Source organism: Falco peregrinus, chromosome 4, assembly GCF_023634155.1.
Source record: "Falco peregrinus isolate bFalPer1 chromosome 4, bFalPer1.pri, whole genome shotgun sequence".
Classification (NCBI taxonomy): domain Eukaryota; kingdom Metazoa; phylum Chordata; class Aves; order Falconiformes; family Falconidae; genus Falco; species Falco peregrinus.
Window position 1 is genome coordinate 15,594,946 of NC_073724.1, and position 24,268 is coordinate 15,619,213.

The following is a 24,268-nucleotide window of genomic DNA, read 5'->3' on the forward strand; positions in this document are numbered from 1 at the left end:
ATGTTTTATGCTTTTAAAAAAAAAAAAAGATGTCTATGGACTATAGCAATACCAGATTTTCCCAAACAAATGGAAAAGAAAAGTTTAGTGCACTACTGTTGGTAGTGGTGTGGTGGGCACTGGCTTACTCACAGGGTTATGAAAATCCTTCATGAAAGGTATTTATGCAATCACATTTCTGAGGCAAGTTTCTTCTCAGCTGTTAGCATCTGGGTTCCATTTCACCATGAATAGGTGGCTGTCTCTTGAATTTATTTATGTTTCTCACTTTTTAATAGAAAATATAGCATGTATTCCTGGTTTGGGGTGGTTGGGTGGTTGGTTTTTGTTTTTTTCCTTTTCTTTTCCCCTTGTGTTTCACCATTGTCTTCCAGTTTAAAATAAGCATATTATAAATTCAATATATTAATAAGACTAGTGGTGTGTGATGTACTAGTGGAGCAGGGAAGGAAATAAAGTTGTTTGAAGGCATTTTTTTTTTTGGAAACCTAAATTACTCACCTGAAGTAGCTGAAATATTGAAAAGCAAGTTTTGTTCTATGTTTTTAATTTCTTTTTTTTTCCCTCTTTCCCCCAGTGATTCTTACTGGCGAAGCCTAGCAGTGATAGTTACGGAAAGTTTAGATTATAGAAGGCTCAGTAGGTGAACAAATGCACACCATTGTAGGAGCTCAGCCTTCCATGCCAGAGTGGCATATATGACTTACAATGTTATGTTGTAGTTTTGGCCATCATCTGTTCCAGAAGTGGCTGATTCACAAGTGGAAGCTGAAAGTTATTAATCACTTCACAGTGCTAACTGCATAGTGATCTACCTGCATGGTTTTCTGGGACCCTCTGGCAATATGCTTATGGCTTGGGCATGAAAAGGATAAAATACAGATTCCTTTGAAATCACTTAGAGCTCTACAGTTGACTTGAGTGAGGAATCATTTTGTCATAGAGTACTGGGCCAAAATTATGGTGCTAAACATAGAAGAAATGAAGGCAAAAAGAAGTCACTCCAATGGAATAGTTGAAATTTAAAAGCAAAACAAACAAAAAAAGCCTTTGAATTATATGTCCAATATGCTTTCTACCAGCTCCCCAGTAAAACAAAAGTAGTTCATGGCCAGTGAAGCCTAATTTCCTATGGATTCATTTCTTGAGGTTAATTGGACTTTGATATTTAAACCAGTATGTGGACCCGATGGAAGTTTTTACTGTGAAGTACTGAAGCAGTTAGAAGGTCTTCTTCTACAGATTTTCCATATCTGATCATGGGGATGCTGACAAAATTTCTCTCGTCTTTTCATTTGACCTGTATTTGATACGGGATGGTGATCTCAAAGCTACTGGGTTTCTCAAAAGTACATCTGAAACCTCTTATCTTAAATTTGATAAATATTGGTGAATGATTTGAAGAGATTTGTGATGGCATAGGTGCGTAGAGTGTAATCACATATACACTCAGCTCCCTAACCTCAAAATCGAGGTAAAAAGAATGAGCGTGTTATTTTTAATAGAGAACCCTTTTAGGAGCAACTGGAGATTTTCTACAACAGAAACTGCAAATATTCTTAGCTGTACTAATGTTTAATTTATAAGATAATAAGAATTCTGAACAGTTTTCTAGAAGGAAAGAGATTTGTATTCATCAGCAAAGCTCTACTGGTTACCTATTCCAGTGCTTCCCTATGTTTCTTCATGCATTGCCCCAGGCTGACAAAAGTTTGTTTAAAAGTGAAAGATATGTCAGATACTACCTCCCTCTCCTGCAACCACCCTGGAGCAATTATGACAAGAGTATTTAATGTACAAATCAAAATTACTTTAAGAGGACCCACCCTCAGAAACCGAAACAGGAATAAATTTTAAATTAGCTTTCCAAGAAGTTTGCATGAGCTTTCTGCTAATTATACTGTATTTGAATGAAAAGCCATTGTGTTCCACCTCTAAGTGTACAGTCTTGTCTTTTTTATGTCAGTGTTTTAAGTACCTATCCACCGTGGTTTATCTGCATCCTGATCTTGTCCTGTGTTGGATAAGTTCCTCGCTGGCTTCACTGGGAACAGCATCGTTGCCTTCCTGTCATTCTCAGATTTAGTTACTGAATCCTTTGTCTGTTGATTTGGCCATATTACCCTCTTTTTTGCCTCAAGGAGCTGGCAAAGTTTCACTCCAACCTATGCTTTATTTCTTACCTTGTACTTCTGTTCTTTTCCAGCCATACTAAGTTCAGCACTGTTAATGTCTTTCTAGACCTATTGTTGCAGTATGGCCTTTCTTGCCTGGTGTAACGCGAGGTGTGAATGCACAGGGCACACATCCTCCTTGCTAAGGAGTTGCATTTTCTTTAGGGAGCCTGCAAATTCATCTCATGATAAATGTTTGCTGTGCTCCTTAGAGAGATAAGAGAGGGACCGTAAAAACTGTTGGCTTTGTCTCACTTGTCTGCCATTTAAAGATTTCAGACTTCTCAGGTGTAGGTAACTGCCTTTCTTGTAACTTCCTCCTTAGTATAAATGTAATTGCATGGGGTTTTTGGTGGTTCAGACATAATGCATGTCTCCTCTTCCATTTCAGTTCTTACATTACATAGGAACATTGGGCATACTAGTCATCACTCGTTTCATTTGTAATTCTTATTCATTTTATGATGGATTATTAACAATCTTTTCCAGGATCTTTTCTTAAACTGTTAATATACTTGAGGACCGGTGAGAAGGGCAGGTAGTGAGACTGGAGCTTCTGCAAGATCAATGACTTCCACTGGTTTCTGGTAGCAGGCTATTGAACAGCTCATGGAAATCAGTTGCACAACAGCCTAAGACAGGGAAACAAGCTCAGCTTTCATAGTTTAGGGGGGTTTGTTTTGCTTGATTTGGTTTTCTGTTTTGTTTTGTTTTTTTTCCCCATTATCTCTGTTGAGTATACAGACTAAATCTGAGATACACAGTGGTGCTTACTGAAGGCATTCAGGTGTCAGGCGCCAGAACTTCATCTTGTCCTTTACTCTGTATCAAAATAAGTCTCACACTTTTATATTAAATAAAAAGGGTTGGGTTCCCTCTCTATGCTATTTGGCTTTAAGTGGGGATATTCTTCTGATTTTTTTACTGAACAAGGAAATTATCATGACACGCAGTTTTCGGGAGTAGCTATCAACCCTCTATGGCAGGGTGAGAGGAAATAAAGTTTAAGCTTAGAGTACTGTGACTGAGTTTAAGTATAAATGCTGCGTAACTGTAGGTGCTATGTTGGACTGTGCTGCACGCCCAGTACTTCAGAAGCCTCCACTGGATTTTAACATGTGTATGTGCTTTGTTTCTGTTGCTGTGACTCTTTGACTTTTTTTGAATTAGAAAAGACATGCCAACCTCCATGCCATATGCTTATTACTAATAATGCTTACATATTTTTTCAGTCTCGTATACTGTCATATGTAAATTAGCTATTGAATTCCACCCTCAGTTTTAATCTGTAATAACCTCATTGATTACAGTACAATTTGCACTGGTGTAATTTAGATCAGAATCTGGATGCGTATGTAAATGTGTGCATATATGGACACATGTAACGGCTGTTTTCTTATATATACACACACATACACTTTCATTTTGCAGCGAAAAATGAGTGAGAGGGAGAATCTGTTGATTATTTTTATGCTGAAAATTTTTAGAGCAAGTAAAGAGGAAAATAAATAATTTCAGGTGGATTTTGGAGTCATGTGTGCACGTGCGCACCTTTACAATGTATTCTGTTTTTTGTCAGTCCCAAGCAATAACTTCCCTCCTTTCACCTGACTTGCAATGCTAAATTTTCTGTGAGCCTCAAATCTCATTTTTATTTCACTTTTGGGGAAAATGGAGGCAGAGATGTTTCTTAAAAAAAAAAAAAAAAAAAAGAAAAGAAAAGAAAAAATGAAGAAAGAAACCCCCAAACCAGCAGCCCCTCCAGTCGTCGCTTCTACACCACCAATCCAAACACGGAACATGTTTTAACAGAAGTGCCCCAGCTCTATCATATGTGCCGTGCAGAGTCATCATGGCCATGGTGCATAGCTGAGAGCCGGAAAGCAAACAGCTGCTGTAGCCTGATTTGAGTTAAAATAGTGTCAGTGTTTAGTCTGGCGCAGTGCTTCAGGAGAGATTGGCAGCTGGGTCAAACAAAGTCATTCCATTGGCTCCCTTCCCAGTAAGCTTCTGCTAGTATTTAGGTACTAGTGCAGCCTAGGCCCCTTTTCTCAGGGATAGCCTAACATCTGACCGCACCCTCTTTGCTTTTTAAAAAATGCCTTTTCCCTCTTTAAGATAAATCCTCTATTATACAATCTGCCACTAATTGTGTTTAAGACTGTTCTTCTCTCAAAAGCTGACGCATCCTGCTCTCAACGTGGTGTAGAAAGCAGGCTGTTACAGTGCTGGATTAATAAAAGGGGCCTTTATGGTTGGTGAAAGAATATCTCTGTGCTTAGGCAGGAAACTTTTTGATCCACAGAAAAGCCAGACGACATCTAGGTAAGGCTGTGTATCAAATCTGCTTTTATGGGATAGTGGCGCAGCGAGTGCTGTTAATTGCGATTGCTTAATGTTTGCATGCCCGTTTTGATAAGCTTTTTAGAAAGTTTAGGAAATAGCTTCTCCCGCGTATCGAGCTCTTTCTCTCCTCCCCCCTCCTCACTCCTCCTATGCCTTTAACGCTTGCAAAAATCTTGTAATGATCTGCTTAGTTTCCACTGAAATACACACGGGCACCTCGCTTCTTTTTGGAGAGGGGTTTCTCGCAGAGGTGCACAGCAGAAAGTTCTGCTGTCGGACCCAAATGCTGTTAAAAGTGGAGTGGCTGAGGAGAATTTACAGGGAAAGCTTTCCACTGTTACAGACTGCCTGTGCAATCATTTAAAAGTAGTTGAAAACTGCTTTGAACTAACAAGGGTTTAATTACGGAAAAGTTTAACATGGCGATGGAAGGAATATTAAGTAAGTTGTCTTTGTCTCATACTTTTTAATTTTAGTTGTTGCTTTAGCCTGTTGGGTCACATTTTTTGTCAGCGCTGAAGGCTGCCATGAATTGGTAATGAGGGCCCCTTTTGCACATGATTTTGGCATTTGGCCAAAATCAACTTCCCAACGGCAAGCTTTCTCTAAAAGAACCTGAAGCATTTTTTTGTGATTAGGAATCATGTCTGAAAGCTGCCACAACCAGTTGTGTAGGCATGTCAAAATGACTTTATACAGTATATCTGAAGCATTCAGGGGGTGGTGGGGGTGGTGGGGGGGTGGTGGTGTCTGTTTTTTCCTTGTGTACCAAATTGTTGCTATTATGATTCTAAATTTCCGCAGTTTATGCACCTCCAAAAACCAGGCTACAGGGAGCTAAGGCATAATGAGGATTGTTGGTACCTTTGTATTTTTCAACATGCCAAAGCAGCCCTAATTGTCACATTTAAGCAGGCTACAGTATTAGGGGTTGCTTAAAACACTTGTGGATATAAAGCAGATGAATCTTTAAACTTTTTAATCTCAGTAAATTATGCTCAGTGAACAGTAAGTAATGACATTTTCGAGAAGTTTCTTTGTTTGAATTGTGCGAGTGAAGCTTTTTGATATGACTATTTAAAAAATACATGCCTAGATCAATTGGGGGTAAATTTGGAAGGAAAATATCAGATGTGGCTTCGGATTTTTCCTGATTCCTTGAAATCTGGGTATGGTTCTGATCTGTGAGGCAGGGCACAGGAGCTGGGTTGTCCTTTGTTGTTAAAAAGGGTGAAAGGGAGTTAGTCTAAACTTTAATAAGGAGCTGTGAAAGTTCACATTTCAAGTGTGCTCAGAGTTTTGAAATTTGTGGAGATTCATCAGTGCAATAAATGGGTGATTATTCCTCACTGATATTATATAAACAAGCCTGGCACTGTAGGTGAATACATTATTAGTGTACACTTGAACGTTTTGTGAATTTAATCTGTATTTAACAAAGCAACCCAGCAATTGGAAATTAAGGACCTCCTATTGCATGCTGTGTATACTCTACCCCAGTGTCTTTTCCACGTGTTCAATGTAAAGACAAAATGCGTTAGGCAGCATTTTTGTTAGGTGTTTTTATTTTACGTAACAGCACTTCTGGCTATCGCCAAGGAGTTGCTTGTTCGTTCCTATATGTCTTGTTTACTTATAAGCAATATCATACTTCAGCAGCAATATCGATGTGGAACAGACTTTTCGCACCTTCCCCTGCCCCCTACCCCCCAGCCTTGATCCCCTTTGCAGTAGTTCCTGCTGTTAAAATGGGCTTTACAGGTATTGTCTTTCTTCTGTTACACTGTACATTTTCTCGAAGGTGTTTGTGTGTGTGTGTGTGTGTGTGTGTGTGTGTGTGTGTTTCCTTTATTACATAATGCAAGACATTGCTAGATTGGGAAAAACCTCAGCTTTATAGACTTTTCAGTATCTGTACTTTCGTATAACTTGCCTAGGAGAGTTTGTTCATTGTTATGTTGCAGGAGACTGAGTTACAATACTCAAAAGTCTCCTACAAGTTTAACTGTAACACGTTGTATTTACAATGAAAGAAAGAAGATTAACATGTTGAAAAAAAATAGATGGAGAACATTAGTAAAATAAAACGGATTGGATTTAACTGCATTTTTCTGGGTTTTTAAAAATGTTTTTCAACGGGGAAAAATACAACACAGTTGAATCCTATTTTAATGTAAAGCATTGCCAGAAAATGACCATTCTGGTGCAAAAGTAAATGTGATAGTAGAATTTGTGTAAATCGTGATGGAATTTTTTTGCTGGCCTGTGGAAGTAATTTCTCCTGAGTTACTAAATTAGGTACAGTTAATTTAAAATATACATACACACATCTAGATACTGCAAAACTAACTTTAAAATGTTTTATTGTGATATTCCTAGTTTTACCTAGAAAGTTTTAATGTGAAATAATGAACACATGCTAACACACTACTTCTAGAGGTTTTAATTTCTGGTTTGGTTGGTGAGGGGTTGTGTTATAAATCACAGCAAGTTATGCTCCAAAAACTTTGTGAGCAGCTTCTAAATCCAGAGTCAAATTTTGTCTGATAGCATGCCTGAAGTGTAAAATCTAATATATGAAGTAACAGAAAGTTTAGCTTAAAAACTTAAAACATTATAAATTTGGCTTTTGATCGCAGTCACTAAATTAACATTTTCCTTCATTAAGAAATCTATTGTCTGTATGAACATACAATGAAGTCATGTTTCTATCAGATAAATCAACATTCTGTATTCATAAGTATAAAGTATAAAGTTTAAAATTTATAGATACTCTATTCTATTTTTAAATGCCAAACCAGTAGACTAATGTTTCTTCTTTATATTTACGTCGATAAATAAATGGTTAGTTACTTTTCCTGAGACTACAAAAGGTGAAGGATATTAAGTATTCTCCATTATGCCATTTTTATTTTTAACAGCCCTCAGGAATAAAGTGTCTCTAATCTTCATACTTGGAGGGCTTTATGTTTTCTGTTTGTTTGCAAACATATCATGAATAAGCGCAATTATAAAGCTTAACTGTTTTGTAATTTTGTATCTTAGATTTTACTCCATAGAACTGTTGAACTCCCAGTTACCCATTTCAGTGCAGTAAACCAATTCATTCTTCATTCAAAATACAAGTTCTTGCTTTGTAGTTGGCATTTTTAATGACCATTAGACAGTAATATTTCATGTTTTAGTAGTGCAGTATGTGATACATATTGTTATACACTTGAATAAAAGTTACAAACGTATTTATAAAATACTTTCACTTACCTGAAAAGAAAAAAAAAAACCCTAAACATATTGTAAAACACTTTCAGTTTATCAAGAAAACATCACATCTAGTAAAAATAGCTTTATTCTTCAATAGATTCCACTGCATGTTTTAAAACTTTAGAAATGAAACAGGAGTTTTGTTTTGTCTTGTGGGTTGTTTTTTTTTAGCAAGCATTTCATTCATATAAACTAAGCACTTTGTTCTATATGTTCTAAATTCCAGCAATGAGATAAATAAATTGCTGCATTGGATGGAACATAATTATCAAATTTTGGCAGAACTTCAGTGAACTCTGCCATGAAAGATTAATGTGCACAGTGCACTCTTAGATTCTAAAGTAACCGAGTAAGATAAGGGGAGTGCATAACAGGCTCAAACCTTTGTGGTTTAGAGAAAATAGAAAACGATGGGCAAATGTTAACTTTTGGTATAAACTGCTAATGATAATGTTTTGTCATCTGGGTGATAAAAACTACAGGAGAAGACAAGAAAATCCAATTTAACACAAATTCTCTCCCTTTCTTTCTTGCTCTGCTTCCCGGTTTTCTGTATTAGAATAGCCACGATTGCTCTGTATTCTTACGAAAAGGAAAACGTAGCAGGCAGATTACTTACAGTATCCAGTAATGTAATGCGCTAATGAAATCCCTGCATATCAGCATGTCATATGTGGTTTTCCACTACAATTATAATTTTGGTTTGTGATTATGCTACAGTGATTTCAGGATACAAGTAAAATTGCTCGGGCTGGATGAAGGCTACATGTAGTCACAGTAGTGTTTGTTATTACTCCCTCTCTCTTCTTTCTGTACCAAACCCTGATAGTTTGAAACATTTACTTCAAATGACAAATTGTGGTTATAATCACAAAATCATATTCCTCTTGGCTTTTAAATAATTATTGCACCCAAATAATGGTTTTAATTGAGAACAAAGATGCATTGTCCTGCCAGTCAAGCTCCCTTGGCAGGACCAATTGGAATGCAAAGACTTTTTAGTATTTTCAGTCAGTTCGCTATAGGAGAGAACGGGCACGACATCAGCCCTGCTCTGGAAAAAACGGCTACAGCTTTGTCAGCGGTACCCTGCTCCCCGGAGTAATGCCTCGCCTCTCCTGCTCAGACTCCCTAGCACCCTGTACCTAAGACTAGGTGTTTTCCCTTCTACAGATGTGTGCAGCCCCAAGCACCAGCCCCTAGCCCCAGAGGTGATTTTCAGTGGGTCTCAGGGATGGCAGCACGATGGGCAGGGTCTGACATGGCTGCAGGCGTGCGGTCTGCCTGACTGGCTGGTTATGGGAGTACAGCTCCAGTGCACCCAAAATGCCTGGAACAGAGGGAATTAGACAGGGAGGATGCATCCATGGTGGATTTTTCCTCTCTGTTTGTTTGCTCCTTGCTTCCAGACCATTAACCTGCTGCTAAGTGTGTGTTCAACTTAGTGTTTTAAAATGGCAGATATCCAGGAACTTGGATATATTTCATGACTTCAAAGACATTTCTGCTCTCCTTCCCAGTCACATCCTTAAGCTCATGATGACAGAGTTATGAGTGGGATAGTTAAAGAGGTATAAGGGCAAGGGGCTGATCTAGGGCCTGTTGCAATGAGCAGAGAGAATCCCCCTGACTCTGTGGCTTTTTGGATCCAGCATCCTGTGACCTGGCTGCTCCTGGACGCCAAAAGCTGCCTCTTCCCCCTTAGCTCCTAACAGCACTAGCATCATTGGCTTTGCCATCTTCTTCAAGGAGCTTAAATGTCTTCATTGGCACTCCTTGAAGAGGAAGTTTTACCAAATAGAAGGGCTGGACATGTCTTCCTTATGTTGTAAAGGAGCAGACACCAGAGTGCTTATTTTACCCATTTGCAGTCTTTTCCCTTGTCCTTCCTCGCTTCTAAAAATGATTCTTGTGGCTGACCTTGGTTATATCAATTCATATCACCATTTCAAGCAGGGTTCAGAAAGTGCAGCTACTTGTCTTCTAGTGTATCCCTATATAAAAGCCTCATTACATAGTTTATGTCCAAGATGAAGTGCATTTACATTCTACGTCTATTATTTTGATAATTAGACACAATTTTCTTTCAGTAAGGTTGATTTCAGGATAACTTCATCTTCAAACAAAAAAAGTATATTTTTATCTTTTGTAGAGTACCATAGAGTGCTTCAGTCTTTGTTTGCCCTGTAAGTGGTTTTGGTTGGAAAACCTTTAACAAGTTATATTCAGAGTGTGAATGTATTTTGAAGTAGATCACAATACTTTTTTCTTTTAGGTTTAAGAAACTCACAAAAATGAACTTTTTTTTTTTTTTAGCAATCTAAAATTTTTACCACAGATAACAAAAGAATAGGGGGAGGGGTATTATGCCTTCTTTGCATGGATAATAAATATATTTGCAACGTGAAATCGGGTTATGATTTTACAGCAGCAGGGTTATGGACTGTTAACATATTCAAAGTCTTAAAATATTAGAAATATTTTTGCAAATGTTACATTTATGACCTAGTGAACACCCCCTACATTATTCTAATGCATAGTAGATTCAATGTTTAAATGCCTACCAGGTGTCACATGGGAGGTTCTGAGATGACAAAAAAAAAAAAGGTGCGTTAAAGGAAATCTTGCTGTACCCTCTCTGCTGACCTGGAGAGTCCTGCCTGCTGCAGAAGCAGCAGCTCTCCTGGGTGGTGTGAGACAGCGGCACTGGGACCCTTCTGCGCCTCGGTGCAACTGTGCGTAGCGGCGGGGAGGGAGCGGTGGGGAGGGCAGAAGTGAAGCCAAGGTCCTTGCAACTGTACAGATCAGCTGTTGTTCTGTCTGGTAAAGAGGAGTGTAGTGGCTGTCTTGGGATCCCAGGCTGAGGTCTGCTTTGAGTCTTTCTCAGAGCAGGACGAGTTTCTTTCAGCTGCAATCCCAGAGCCTTTGGCAGCATGTAGTGAAGTTACGTGGGCAGCACACTGGGAGAGGGCTCAGTCCTGTGAGGGATCCTCTGTGGCTTCATGAGTTACTGCAAAACTTAAGTCTTGAATTAAAGGCAGAAAATATGAGACAGGTGAATGTGGTTTTTTAGATGTATAATGGTGTGGAAGCTTTTCTTTCAAGCATAGTATCTGATTAACAGATTAAATGATGCTAAAGTGATGTTTGGGGCTTTTTTAGTTACCTGCACATTGTGCAGGTCACCATAGCAAATTATACTAAAATATAATCTATAAAATGGTGTATTTTACATTTTGCAAAGTTACAGAGTGGTGTCCATTTCTGGTGTCTGTCCCTGGGCACACCAGGTCTCCCAATGGCTGAGCATTTGTAATGCTCAGCCTTTCCATTCCACTATGATATACAAAATTTTGCATGTCAACATTACACTCTTCCAAAATACTGAAAGAGTGTTGTAAAGAAGAAAAGGATTCCACAGACATCTGAAACTTTTTTTTTGCGTGTGTGTGTTTGTGTCAGAAATAAGAAACAGCGATGTAAAAAAGCTGTTACATTTGGGTGGGGCAAGGGGGAGTAGGAGAGGAAGGTTAAATTTAGAAAATCCAACTTAGTCCTGTAACTCACAATGTTTCCAACCTATGAAAATATTTATGACAGGATTCAAATACTGTTAGGCTGACAGATCACAGTTGAAATTGCGTTTTGTAATCTCAGAGCGTGGCTGAAGAAGCAGAGTATTTAACTATAATATTCCTGCATTAATAGTAGGAAAGAAACAAATATTGGGATTCCAAATACTTACAAGGCACCTCATTTGAGGGTATACATTAGTTTGCTAAATTCCAGTTCCCAGAGTGATAATCATGATTGCTAACACATATCTTTTATGACTTTCAGAGCAAGAGAAGCCAACTTTAGGAGCATGCATATTGTGATATCCTCAGTGGTAAGTACCCTAACTGCAATCAGGTTCATTACATTTTTGTAGAGTAGAGGCATTTTCAAGACCACACTTGCTGCAGCTTAGTCACACAACAGCTTCAAATGTCATTCTGGAATAATAGGGTAGTAATGTGATATACTCTATAATGAAAATCAGTGTAAAGCACAGGTGGTTGCTAGCATTTGTGTGGTCAGATATAAAAGCTTCACTATGGGTACACGCTACTGCTTTCCCACTTGAGGAAAGTATAATTAAAAGTGGTTTCCAGATGTGCTGGCACACATCTGCCGTTTTTAAAAGTGAATTTTGCAAATACAAACTGAACTGTGTCGTATTCATCATTATAAAGCTGTTGATGTTTTTTCTGGTAATAAAAAGGTTGGAAGCATCAATACCCCCACTGTAAAACTGAGGTGTCTTCAGACAGCAGACAGTAGCAGTTTATGTTCATATTGTGTTTGGATTTTCTGTGAGTAGTTCATAGCTGTGCTGTGGCAAATACACAAAATCTACCTGGACAAAAATTAGCATTTAAGTCATGAAGACATGAGAGTTGACTCCTTGCTAGTGATTTTATTTGCTACCAGATAATGCAGCGAATTTGGGCTTTTTTGTTTGATCTTTTTCAGTGCAGTGAAATAAATGCTACCCTAAAAAAAGAAACTCTGTATTTACAGGCTTACATAATGCATCCTTAGTTGGACTATGTGGAAAACAAAAATTAGAACAAAATTCAGAAAAGGTGCTAGGCTTTAAAATATTGTTGAGAGGACATTACAGATCTTTTGATTTCACTAAATATAGGGTTTTAGGACAAACTCTTTGTCCTAATAACTACTTGATTTAGTTAGAACTAATATTTCCTCTGGAAATATTGTTATTAAAATAAAATCCCTGTTTCAGAAGAACGTTTTTGCAACTCCAGAAGTTTTAGTTACTGCTGCTGCTGGGAAGAATGCTGTGCCTGCCATCTTCCTAATGATGCTTCTTCTAGCACTGCGCCAATTATTGATACCTATGTCTTCTGGTTAATTTTGGAAAAAATGAAGGCTGGGACCTACTAGCCTGAGCGTCATGGACTATTGAGCAGGCTACTAAATAATAAGAGAAGATTTTTTAAGATACTATTTGCAATACTGTCTGACCTTTGGATGTATTTCCTTTACTGGAAATAGTCACATCTGCAGATGTGATTCATAGCATTCCTTGTCAAGTGAGAGTCTAATCTTTAATGTTTTATTTTAGGGAAATACTGACACTGAGTAAATTAAATGTTTTCTGGGTTTCCTCTTAGTTGGACTTTTCTGCATAGAAGTTGCTTTTTCCATTTAAATCTCTCTGTTGTGACTAAGCAGAATTGAAACCTTCTTTTGAAGTGTGTAAGTATTGGAATACTTTGCAGAAGATTGAGTTCATCAAAAAAGCAGATGCTCAGATCAAATAATTTTTAATATAAAACTTAACATGTACTTCATGCTTAAATTTTTTATTAGCTTCTCTATAAGAAACATTGTAAGTTGTTACAAAGGCATTGACAGATTCAGTGAGGGATTCAAAATGCAGCCTGGGTAGTAAAGATAGCAAACAGCCCTACGTGGTGGCCGGTGGCCTCTTCTGTAATAATGTAATAACTTGGTAAGGTTCTAACATTGGTAAACGAGAGTGTTCCGGCTTTAACATTTTCACGTCTCTGAGATAGAGGGTTCAGATCAGCACATGTCATCTGATCTGTGCCTGGGGCATCTTGAAGATACAATGAAACAGGTGATAATCAATAAGCAGGATATTAATAATTTCACAGTGAAAATGCTGATTTCAGCAATACTGACTGTTATTATAGCAGACTTTTTTTTTCTTACATTGTAATGACTGGGTATATTATAAATTTTCTGTCTTGATATAAAGACTTCAAATTTGTGCTAGCAGTGACTGTTTTACAAGTATGTATTTACTAACACATGCACATACATCTGATATTAAATCACTGTTTGCCCAGAAGGTAGGATTTTAGCACCCAACTGTTATTAGTCTTTTTTAATTTTTTTCCTGGCAAAATGCCATTCGACATCAAACTTAAAAATGTCTACAAAAATACAGACATTCATATGTGAAAATGTGCAAAAAGAACACTACGTAGGCACTTCGCTCAGTCTGTTGCAATTAAGGTTTGTTAGTGGTCAGTCCCCTGAAATGTCTACTCATGTCAGATACCAGTCCTGGCCAAACCCACAAACTAGATCACAGTTTTGTACGTAGCCTTTTGGTATAAAGGGTTGAGTTTCACAGAAGCTCAGATGGGTTAGACAAAATAAGTAGCCTACCAGAAAAATAGATTATTTAAATATTGCAGAGGTTATGACCTCGGTAACTACAGATTTATGAGTGCTTGTTAATTAATCTTATTCTTATTAGTTGAAAAGTAAAAAACCTGACTGGGGAGGTTTCAAGAAGTCTCCTGGGGCTGTCCATCAAGGGACATGAAGAAGGCAGCTTATTGGACAGCAAAGACCTTACCTTGATTGATAGATGCAGAAGACAACCCACATATCACATAACCCACAACAGGACATATCTCCCCTCAAGTACAACAAACCTGTCCAGTCTACTTAAAAGTGCTGAGGCAATACTCTTCTGTGGTATAAACCCATACCAGACACTGAGTACAATTTTGTGAAGCCAGTGAGTTGGTGACTGTGAGCAGTGAAATTGTTAAGTATATATGATACCTTTGCTGGTATTTATTGCCAATTTTGCAAGGACATCCTTTTCTGAACATCCATGTCCTTGGTTTTGGTAGTATTCCAGAGTTCAACAAGTGCAGTGTACCCTCTTTCACCCAGATAAAGTTTGAAAACCCCTGCTTTATATTGCATTTAGAACATTCTATTTAGAATATTTTTTTGCCTCGGGCCTTGAGTTGTTGTTTTTAATACTTTCTTGTAAATCATGATCATTGCCAGCATTTCTTATGTCTTCCAGATATCTATTCTTCACCTTGATTTCAAGGCTTCTGTCTGTGTCTTCACAATTAGTTGTTGTAAGAAAATGATCTGTTATATTAGAAATTGTTGACTAAGGCCTTGGGAAGAGTAAGCCACAGAAAAAGGAGGACACTAATAATAAGACAATTTTTTAAAAAACATATCCCTAATGATGAAAAAATTCAAGGAGGAAAGAGAAAGATATATTCAAAATATTTCTAAAAAAAAATCTTCAAAAATTTTCATGAAATAACTTTACAGAACTTGAAGATGGATCAGAAATAATTGTAATGTGTGTCAATAATTTTTTTAAGTTTCAGTACTTTATACTGTCTGAAACAGTAAAGAAAGATAAAATATCAATTATTTTATAAATAAAGATCAGAGGGAAGCTGAATCATATCAACTTAAATATTTAATATCAGTAATTTTGAAATATTTCGTTTTCATTTGCTTTTCTACACACCTTTGTCAGTCTTTGGGGGAAGAACAAAAAAGGTAATTTTTAACTTTAAACCAGAACTTTTTCATCTTGAAACTAACTAAATAGAATATCTGAGCAATTTAAAAACACTCTCTGCTTTTTTAAATGACAAATTAATTGACACATTTCCTTGAAAATAACTTTGCTTTTAATGATCCAGCCTTTTCTGAGGGAAAATTGTCTAAAATATTTCCTGCTAACTGTATCATGTGACAAACATATTCTGTATTTTGTACTTTAATCTTTGCACTTGTGGTTTTGTTCAATGTGAAACATTAACAAATTATCAATTTAATCCTTGAGTTTTCTTGTTCACTCTTAGAAGGAATGAAGGTTTTAGCAGAAATATATGAAAAACTTAGTTCAAAGGCTTTGGCTGTGTATAAGCCAAAATAAGATCACTGAAACCACCGCAAGTTGTATGCTCAGTGACTTAATCCAAGTCGGTATGTGTTACACCATTATAAATATACCTTATATGTGACCTGTACCCAGGTGGTTATACTGCAAATAAGCTCGAATACAGCCATGCAGTAAGTTGCTGCCCTGAGCTTTCATGTTCTTTAGGTTTTCCGCCAGTTGCCTGGCAAACCTGTGCAATACGTGGCTGTAACCAAAGCAGCATGATGTACTGCAGCATGACTAGCAGCAAGACAGAGTCCTTGGGAAACCAAAGGTAGTCTCCATGGAGGCACCATGTCCTATCATCTGGCTGTGTGATTCTAATAACTTGCCTTCTCCCAGCATCAGCCTTCCATTTAACTGGGCTGAAATCCCTTGGTATTTTGCCCTTTCCTAATATCATCCTGTTGAAATGTTTCAGCGTTGTTTAAGGAAGGCTTAAAGATACAGTTCTTAATAGGGTTGTCATTCAAACTGATTATACTATTGCTTTTTAAATTTTGTATGAAGTAATATCTACCTACTCTTGGCCAGAAATGTGGGCTCTCTTCCTTCTATTCTTGTGCAGGGTTGTCAGTTGTGGCACTAGCACTGATGATAAATACATCCCCCTCCTCACCTATTTTCCTAACACCATTTCCATATTCTTTGCTAATCAAATGGTTTAGGACTGAGATTATTTCTGATCAGTGCTGATTCAACTACTAGAGGCACTGAAGAACGAATGTATTTTAGATATTTATTGTTTGCATTTTTCTATGTTGCGACTAAGGGAGCTTTTTATTTTGAGCTGTCCAATCTCTTGTTAGGACTGGCTTCCAAGTTCAGATGATTAAAGAGATATTGTATACATCTGAGAAACAAGCTTTCGCCATTTAGGAATGGGGTATGAGTTTCTCTCTCTGTCAGTAGTTCAGTTTAAATCCATGTCTGTACAGTGAGTGTGATTGCTGTTGACAGACACTCCCTGCTTAATTGCGAGTGTATTGATAGTCTGGAGTGCCACAGCCTGCTCTGAGCATTGTACAGCAAGAAGGAGGCAGATTACGCTTATGATAATCAGAGGTCTTGAAGATCTGGTTTACAAGGAAAGTTTGAATGGAGTCATTAGCCCAATGTGTTAGGAAAGGCAAGAACAACTGGTGTTGCCTTGTGGAGGCATGGTGGACTAGATGATACCTTGTGTTCTATTCAGCCTGTCTTTCATCATTTCCCCCACTCTCCTATTACTTAACCCCCGCCCACCCCCAACACAGAGCTTTTTGACATTTCAGGGAGAATTTGTACACAGAGCTTCTCATTATTAAGCTTGTAAAGAGCTGGTCAAAAAAATTTAACTTACTTCTTTGATAATATTTCGTGTCTGGCAAAGTGATTTGTCAGGTAAGAGCTACTTTAGTGGATGACATTTGGGAAAAGAAGTCCTTCAGCCTTTATTATGGCTCATTTTTGCAGTACTATCTTCTGGTACAGTACTTGAGTACCTGTGTTGCTTTGTGAAATGAGAAGGAACAACCATCCTGGAGCTCTCAGTCCAGAGGAAAATTGTCTGTGCTCCATATTTTCTCCTTAGGTCCCTTGTTCCCAGAGGCATCTGAAAGGTGCCACTGAAAATTCAATGGGAGAGCCCCACCGCAGTAAAGCTTAAAGGGGAGTACTTACTAGCAAATTGTGGACGGGGGGGGTGGGGGGGGAGAGGAAAAAAAAAAAAGGTAAGAAAAAGAAAAAAAAAGAAAAAACAACCCAGAACCCAAACCCCTAAAAAAATATAACTTATTTCAGCTTCAGGATGGCAGCTTCCTAAATGGCTAAGAAAGAGCCTAAAGGAAGATCCCATACTTAGAGGACAGTTGCAGATAAATTGGAGTTTGAGCATTGTGGTAATTTTGTTTGGATTTTACTTTAGTCTTTTCTTACCACTAAAAGGAACAGATGTATACAATGCTGAGAATGTGTCTCTAATGCTAAACAAATCATTTTGCACTTACAAAAGATGAGTACATGGAGTCTGTGTTTTGCCAATGAATCCAGTAACATACTACGAATAAGCCTGGAGAACATGCAAATGACAAACTCTTGATAAAAAAAAATGGTAAACTACAGTCTTGCTATGCAAGCTAGAGCTGCAGTAAACTGCTGTATCTTCCTTTAAAAGATGATGGATATTGGACACAATGACAAATGCATCAATTACCATCAAAGTTATACAGGTAGATAGGTAATTTCTTGTCAAAGTGTTGAAAGTGACTTTGATATGAACTGAGTTTATAGGGCAGAATGTGTTTCATCTCATAACATGGTGAAAAACACCTGTGTTTCCTCCTGAGCAACCAAGTACCTTACTCATTGAGTGCTGACTGTTTACCTCAATGCTCTAGAAGGCAAGCTTGTAGCCCCTGTCTGCCAGGAAACTCTCAAACTGGAGAGCAAACATAGGCTGGAGACAAAATACACTGGGACATCCAAAACAAGTCTTTTAGAACAAATAGAAAACATCAACAAAAACAGAGGGAGTAAGGGAGCAGAAAGTGTGTTGGAGATGTTTGTTGTCTGAAGAAAATGAAGAAAATCCCAGTTTGTGGTGGTCTGCATATGAGTGAAAAAAGAAAATCCATCTGTGTGTAACACAGGAAAGAAGGTGATAAAGTAAAACAAGAACATAATTCGTGATGGAGTAAAAGCCATGTGGTCTGAAAATATAGCAAGGTTGTGGGCAGGGTAAGGGTTCTAGAAAGAAAATTTAGGTAGAAGCAGGTTTCCATAATACATCCAAAAATACTAGGAACTGTGAGGAAATTGAGTAGATAAGCACTAAAATCATACTTACTAAACTGTTTTCAAAGGCATATGGAACTCTTTACAATTAAAGACATATCTAGATAACGTTAAAAGACAACCAACTGATCACCGTCATTCCTGGTCCATAGTTGGAGGTAAGTTTGGTAAGATTCATCTGGTTGCAGATGTATAGTAGTACCACAGTATGTCAAGAGGAATCTTGAAAAAGAGATTTTCTAGTCAGTGTTTACTTTTAAGCAGTGTAATCCACCTGAGTGGTGTGGACTTTGAAAATCCACTCTTCTTTTTATCTTCTGAGATACAAAAGTTTTCGTTCCCTTTGGTTTGGTTTAAAAAAAGAAGGAGGGGAGAGAAAAAAATCCCAAACCACAAATCTTTGCACACATTAGAAACGGACAAACTTCTCTTTCTGCAGCGTTTCTCCCATCCACTTTTAGGTTGCAGGGGAGAGCATACTTGCCTATTTCTTTTCATAAACTGCTTGACCCCTTATCTGCTGCAGTCCTCCCAAGTTTTCCCAGGGTGTGCCTACAGATTTTTACTGCTGAACTCAACGCACCGGGGGTTTTTGTGTGTGCAGGTTTTAGACAATGTGTTTGATGTTGTTTGTACCATGTTCTTTTCTGGTATGTGATTGGGCTGATGAGGAGCTGAAGAACATGTATTTGAACACCATAAAGTTGATAAATGAGTTTGAAATAATGATAGGGACAATGTAGGAATTAAGCAGTATCCAGCCTTTCTGCTACACTTCCATGCTGGGCTTGTACTTCACTCCAAGTATTATTCATCTTCTAAGCACAAAACAACTGGGGTTTTTTTTTGTGGTAAACTGTTATTTTTTTATTACTTTTAAAAATTAAGAATCTGGCAAGGAGAATTGTTGTTGCCAAAAATCCCACAGAGAATCTGTGTCACAGGAACTAGAACTTAAGAATCTGAGCTTGCAGTGAGAATTGAAGGAAACTCCATGAGACTATCTCTGCAATAGATGTCAGACTTGTGATGAGATTGTGGAAACTGAGGAGCAGAAAAGGAAGAAAATAGGAGTCTGCTGTGACCTGAAGTTATGAAAAAGGGAGGAAGAAGGAACACCATAAGAGGTGGATAATAATTATAAAGATTTCAAAGCATACCCAAATCAAATCTCTGTGTTCTCTGACATTTTGCCTGTTACAAACAAATACAACATTCCAGCTGAGAAGTGTATGTTGAAAAATCTGTTTTAAGCTGAATTAATTTGGTAGAGTGTGTTCATGAGTAATGACCCAGTAAGCAGCGAGGAATCTATGATGCAGCCTAAAAAATTAACTCACAGTTTTATGGTAGCATGGGAGGCTGTTGATGTACAGCTATCAGATCAGAATAACTGACAGATTAAATTAGAAGTGAAACTGCTGCTTTACTTCATCTGTGAGGTGACACTTCCGGAAAAAAAAGTATCAAACAAGATTTTTGGTGGTAAGAACCCCAAATATGCTTTTGTTTTCCCAAACCTCAAGTTAAATGTCAGTATTGCTTCCACACATAATTTTTGAAATGTTCTGGAGTGAATCGTGTCATCTCACAGAACATCTTCAAGTTAGGCTGAAGTCATTTTCTTCATTATACACAACATGAGTAGTGAGGTATGTCTGGGAGCAGAAGAACACAGCTTTCAACATGATATATAGGAAATCTTGAAAAAGATTTACAAAACAGAAGTGGACAAGGCCTTTGAGAAGGGGAGGCATCAGGGCCTGTTATCCTAGAACTACAGTACTAGTTCAGCAGTTTTCTGTTTATTTCTTCAGTCATGTACACTCTTTTCTGTTTTTCTTCTTGATAGCTATACATGCTCAAAACCTCACAGTTAAAACAAGAAAACAGACTCTGAATTTTTTGTTCTGTTGATTCTGTAACAACTGATCTTCTATCAGCAGTTTAATATGATACCACAAAAGTTAGCAAAATGAACTGTATAAGATGGTGTGGACCATACCCTAGTGGAAAACATGCCAGAATAAGGTTCAAAAGATTTATTTCCAACATGTTACTTTAGAAGAAGTTAGGAAAAAATGGTGGTCTTGTTATACAGATGTCTTTTCATTTATTTATTTGGGTCCATTGATGGTGAAACACTTCAGTCTTTACCCCTGAGAACACCAAAGTGGTGACAAAGGCATTTGCACCACCTTATTAACAGCAAGCAAACAAAAATCCTAACTGAAGTTCAGATGGACTTCAGCCTGAAATTAAGTTATTAAATAAAAGCTTACTATGTGGGTTTCTCATTTTTTTTTCCATGATTTTTTTTTGTTTTCCTCTGTCGCTTATTAGTTTAGCTACTGCACTTTCTTCTGTTTTATTTTTCTTTAGAGCTTTTCCTTCAGGACAGGGCACTCAAAATGCTGCAATGTAGCCCTGTTGCACCAGAAGGCTGTGCAGGCATCACACATGGGCTACTTCCATTGACTACCTCTTAATTTTGAAATCCAATTGGGAAGTTGCTTTTCTGGGTTTTGAAACTCTCCATTGTTTGCTGTAATACCACTTTGGGACATCTCAGTTTTTTTCCCAGAGTCACTTCTGCTTTCATTTGGGTCAGTTCTGCTCAGTCCCTTCCTATTTCTTATTCCCACTGTTACTCTTGCCTCTTCTTCCTTGTTGGAAACACAGAGTAACTTTGCATCACACGTTCACTGGACACTTTTCTATGTTTATTAGCCTTGGTTGCTTTTATAACGTTTTTGCTAATACCAGTTATGAGGCCTAGTGTTTAAAAAAAGAGGTGGCATCATGTCTTAAGGTTCTTCTGTTCAATTAAGTTATTCCAAGTTTATATTTACCTAGGTGATTAAATGACATCCTTGTGTGTTTTTCTTACAGAGCAGTGCTTTAGCTCAGCTAGGTCTGCCTTTACCCATGCAGCACGGTATTTCCTAGCAGTTTTATAGTTTAGTTGTAGCTTCTGAAGAATTTCCTGTGGTTTCTGTGATAGAGTCCACTTACTGTGCCCTCAGTGGAGGCAAATAGAAGCAGAAATTAATAATCATCTGTCGGAATACTTTTATTTTGTGATATGGTTCTCAAGCACCCATTCTTGGAGAGCCTGGGGGCTATTTCCATAATCTAATGTAGAAAGACAGTTCAGAAAAAGAGGTAATTGAAATTTCCCTCTGGGAGAGCCCCACTCTGCTCATTGATGGGCATGGAAACGTGTTGTCTCAACTGAAGTAAGTTAGGTACCAAAAGTCAAGCTACAGGAAAATCATTGGCCTTTGTTTTGAGCTCTTGTAGTGTGGGTTATTAAGCTTGAGTAAACTAGAGGAGGATTCTCCTAACTGGTCTGAAGCAAAGTTCAAAATTCCCACCGCACTCTCTTCTCCAAGATTTGTAGTAGTGCACAGCCATCTTATCTTTTGAAATCTGCATCACCTTTTTCATTATGGACAGTGCTATGTGACTCCAAACAATGATCTGTCTCCTGTATTTTAAGCTGGGAAGAACAAGTTCTGTGTCAGAGAGGCTGTATTGCCCTACAATATTTACTAAAGTCTGTACATAGCAAAATTCTCACTTATGTATCTGGAGATACGTTTTAATCAGTTTTATTCCTGGAGGCCAACTCTTAAATCATTATATATTTTATTGTAAATCTAAAAAAAATTCAATATCATATCTGAAGGACAAAGCTAAATATAGAAACTGGCTGATGCCTTTACACAGTGCAGTGCTCATCATAAGGAGGATGCAAAAGCTGCAATTTTTGTGGGAGTTTGCTCCAAAAAATAACGTAGGCATATAAAATAAGAGAGTTGAAACGAAGATTGTACTCAAAGGATTGTCCTTTGCTCTTCATACAGTACATAAAGTTCATTCCTACTTTTTTTCTTCTTATTGTGAATACACAAAGAGCATCCTACAAAATCTACTGTAATGCGTCATTCCAAATGCCATTCAGAAAATATATATGAAGAAATCTATTACATATCGGAGGGTGGGACTGGAGGTGAAAAACAGTCATGGTCTGAAATGCCCTTGTGTAGCTGGAGAATGGCATTTCACAGCAAGTTGGCCTCATCAGAAGCTGTGAGCACAACTATTTACAACATCTTCAGACAGCATCTCTCTCTAGGCACTACGATTCTCTGTGTCTTTGAAACAAGCTGTCACGTTACTTGAAAAGAATTATCTATAATTTCATTACTGTGATATGAAAAATTTATTTAAAGAAGCAATTTTTCTTTAGGTCTGCAGGTGGAAGGTGAAGCCAAACAAAGCTGACAGGTGCACGTTGGGGTATAATAATGCATTATAAACTACAATTGCAAAATGATGAGGAAAACCATATAAAAATGTGGAAGCAGCAGGTAAACTAGATTCTTGGAAAATTATTGAGCCAGTGAGGTCTAGAAATGTATTGTTTCAGCAGTGTTTCCTCTATTTTTGTCTCATAAAAGTCAGTATTTTTGAGTTAGTTTATAATAACGGATATCCTGCGCTTATTATATGGACTGCCTGTTGGAAGTAAAATCAGCACACATTTTGGGAATTGGATTTTTACATTACAATATCATGTTCTGTAAGATGACTTTCAAATTGTGCAGTGTTTATACTTACAGGTACAGTAATTGGGTGATCGGGCAGTAGATAGAACTTGTAGCTGTACTATACTGAGTTTCAATAAATCCTACAGCAATAATGAAAACTGATCTGCTTTTTCATGGCTAAACGTGGTTCTGGGATTTCAGTATGTTGAGAGTATTGGCTTCATAAGCAGCCATGTGTTTTTAATTCAGCTGTCTTAATTGCAGGAAATTTAATGATAATGAATAGTAACAATGAATAAAATAAAAAGGAAAAAAAGACAAAAGAGAACTTAGTTTCCGTCCAAAGGAAAGAAGTATTTTAGTAATAAATTGGTGTCTTTACATTGGAAAATTCATTTGCTGTCCTTCAAGCATATATGTTAACTGTTAGCAGTTGTCCTTTATTTCATTTTTGCTTTCCTTTTTATTTCTTCTTTGGTTTCCCTTTTATGGCTACAAATATCTATTTAATAATTGAAAAAACATTATGTTAACGTGTGATCCTAAACAGGAAGGCAGCTGGTGTCTTAAGAGTTTGGTAACAAGATATCAGATTTTGTCACTGCTATAAAGTCAGTAATAAACTTAGGTAAAATGTTGGCCCTGTTGAACAAGAGTTTTGCCATTGACTTCAGCAGAATTAGAATTTCATTGGTGGGGTGGGGTAAAGCAAAAGCCTTGTCAGAGTCTGTGGCAAGCAGAGGAAAGCTCTCTGGTTTGCCTCGGTGAAGGTCTGCAGCTACCTCCGGACTGCTCAGTTGCCCATGTTTAGACTGAAATGTTTGTAGTTCCTGTGTCTGTATCATAGAGCGATCCAACCTCTGCAGCTTGTACCTTACTCAGTAGGTGATCTGGTGGTCGAACAGGCAGAAAGGTGCATAGTCTCTGTTTTGTTTGCGTTTTTTTCCCCAGAAGTGCTGGAAAGGCAACTTGGAGGAGTTGCTGCTGCTGTGCCCCCTCTGCTTTAACTTTTAGTAAGTAAGACTTCAGTCTCCCAGTTTTGTAAGATGTTAAAGAATGAAATAGCCAAGAAACAAATGTTCAGCAATTGGCACCAAATTAAACATAAGGACTTTAAAGTGCAGGATCCTAAGCCTGGAAAGCCAGCCAGTTAAAATACCAAATGATCTGATTACAAATAAAAGACAAGTTCATACTATTGCTGGGGAACTGCTGAAGTCATTTGTTCATGGTGATTCATGGAGTGAAGGACTTTAATGGCCAACAGCAGCAGCAGCTTTCATTGGACGGATTTCATTCAAAATTTCTTTTTACATAAACTATAATCAATTAACTATAGTGCTCCTCATGTCAAATGTTATAGCTAAATTAATAGCTTTACCTAACTCTGTTGGTAGAGTTAT

The 24,268-nt window shown here is 37.6% G+C and overlaps 1 long non-coding RNA gene across 4 annotated transcripts in view; it reads left to right on the forward strand.

Moving 5' to 3' along the window:
- Positions 1–24,268, forward strand: part of LOC114012848 (uncharacterized) — a 331,654-nt gene that overhangs the window by 223,614 nt on the left and 83,772 nt on the right. For 3 of the 4 annotated variants that reach the window (XR_003555562.2, XR_003555560.2, XR_003555561.2), the window contains one exon: positions 11,622–11,670. This is a non-coding gene — a long non-coding RNA (uncharacterized LOC114012848). Of the gene's footprint in view, positions 1–4,118; positions 4,500–11,621; positions 11,671–24,268 lie in introns of those variants that run through there. The other variant, XR_008747026.1, reaches the window with a different exon arrangement.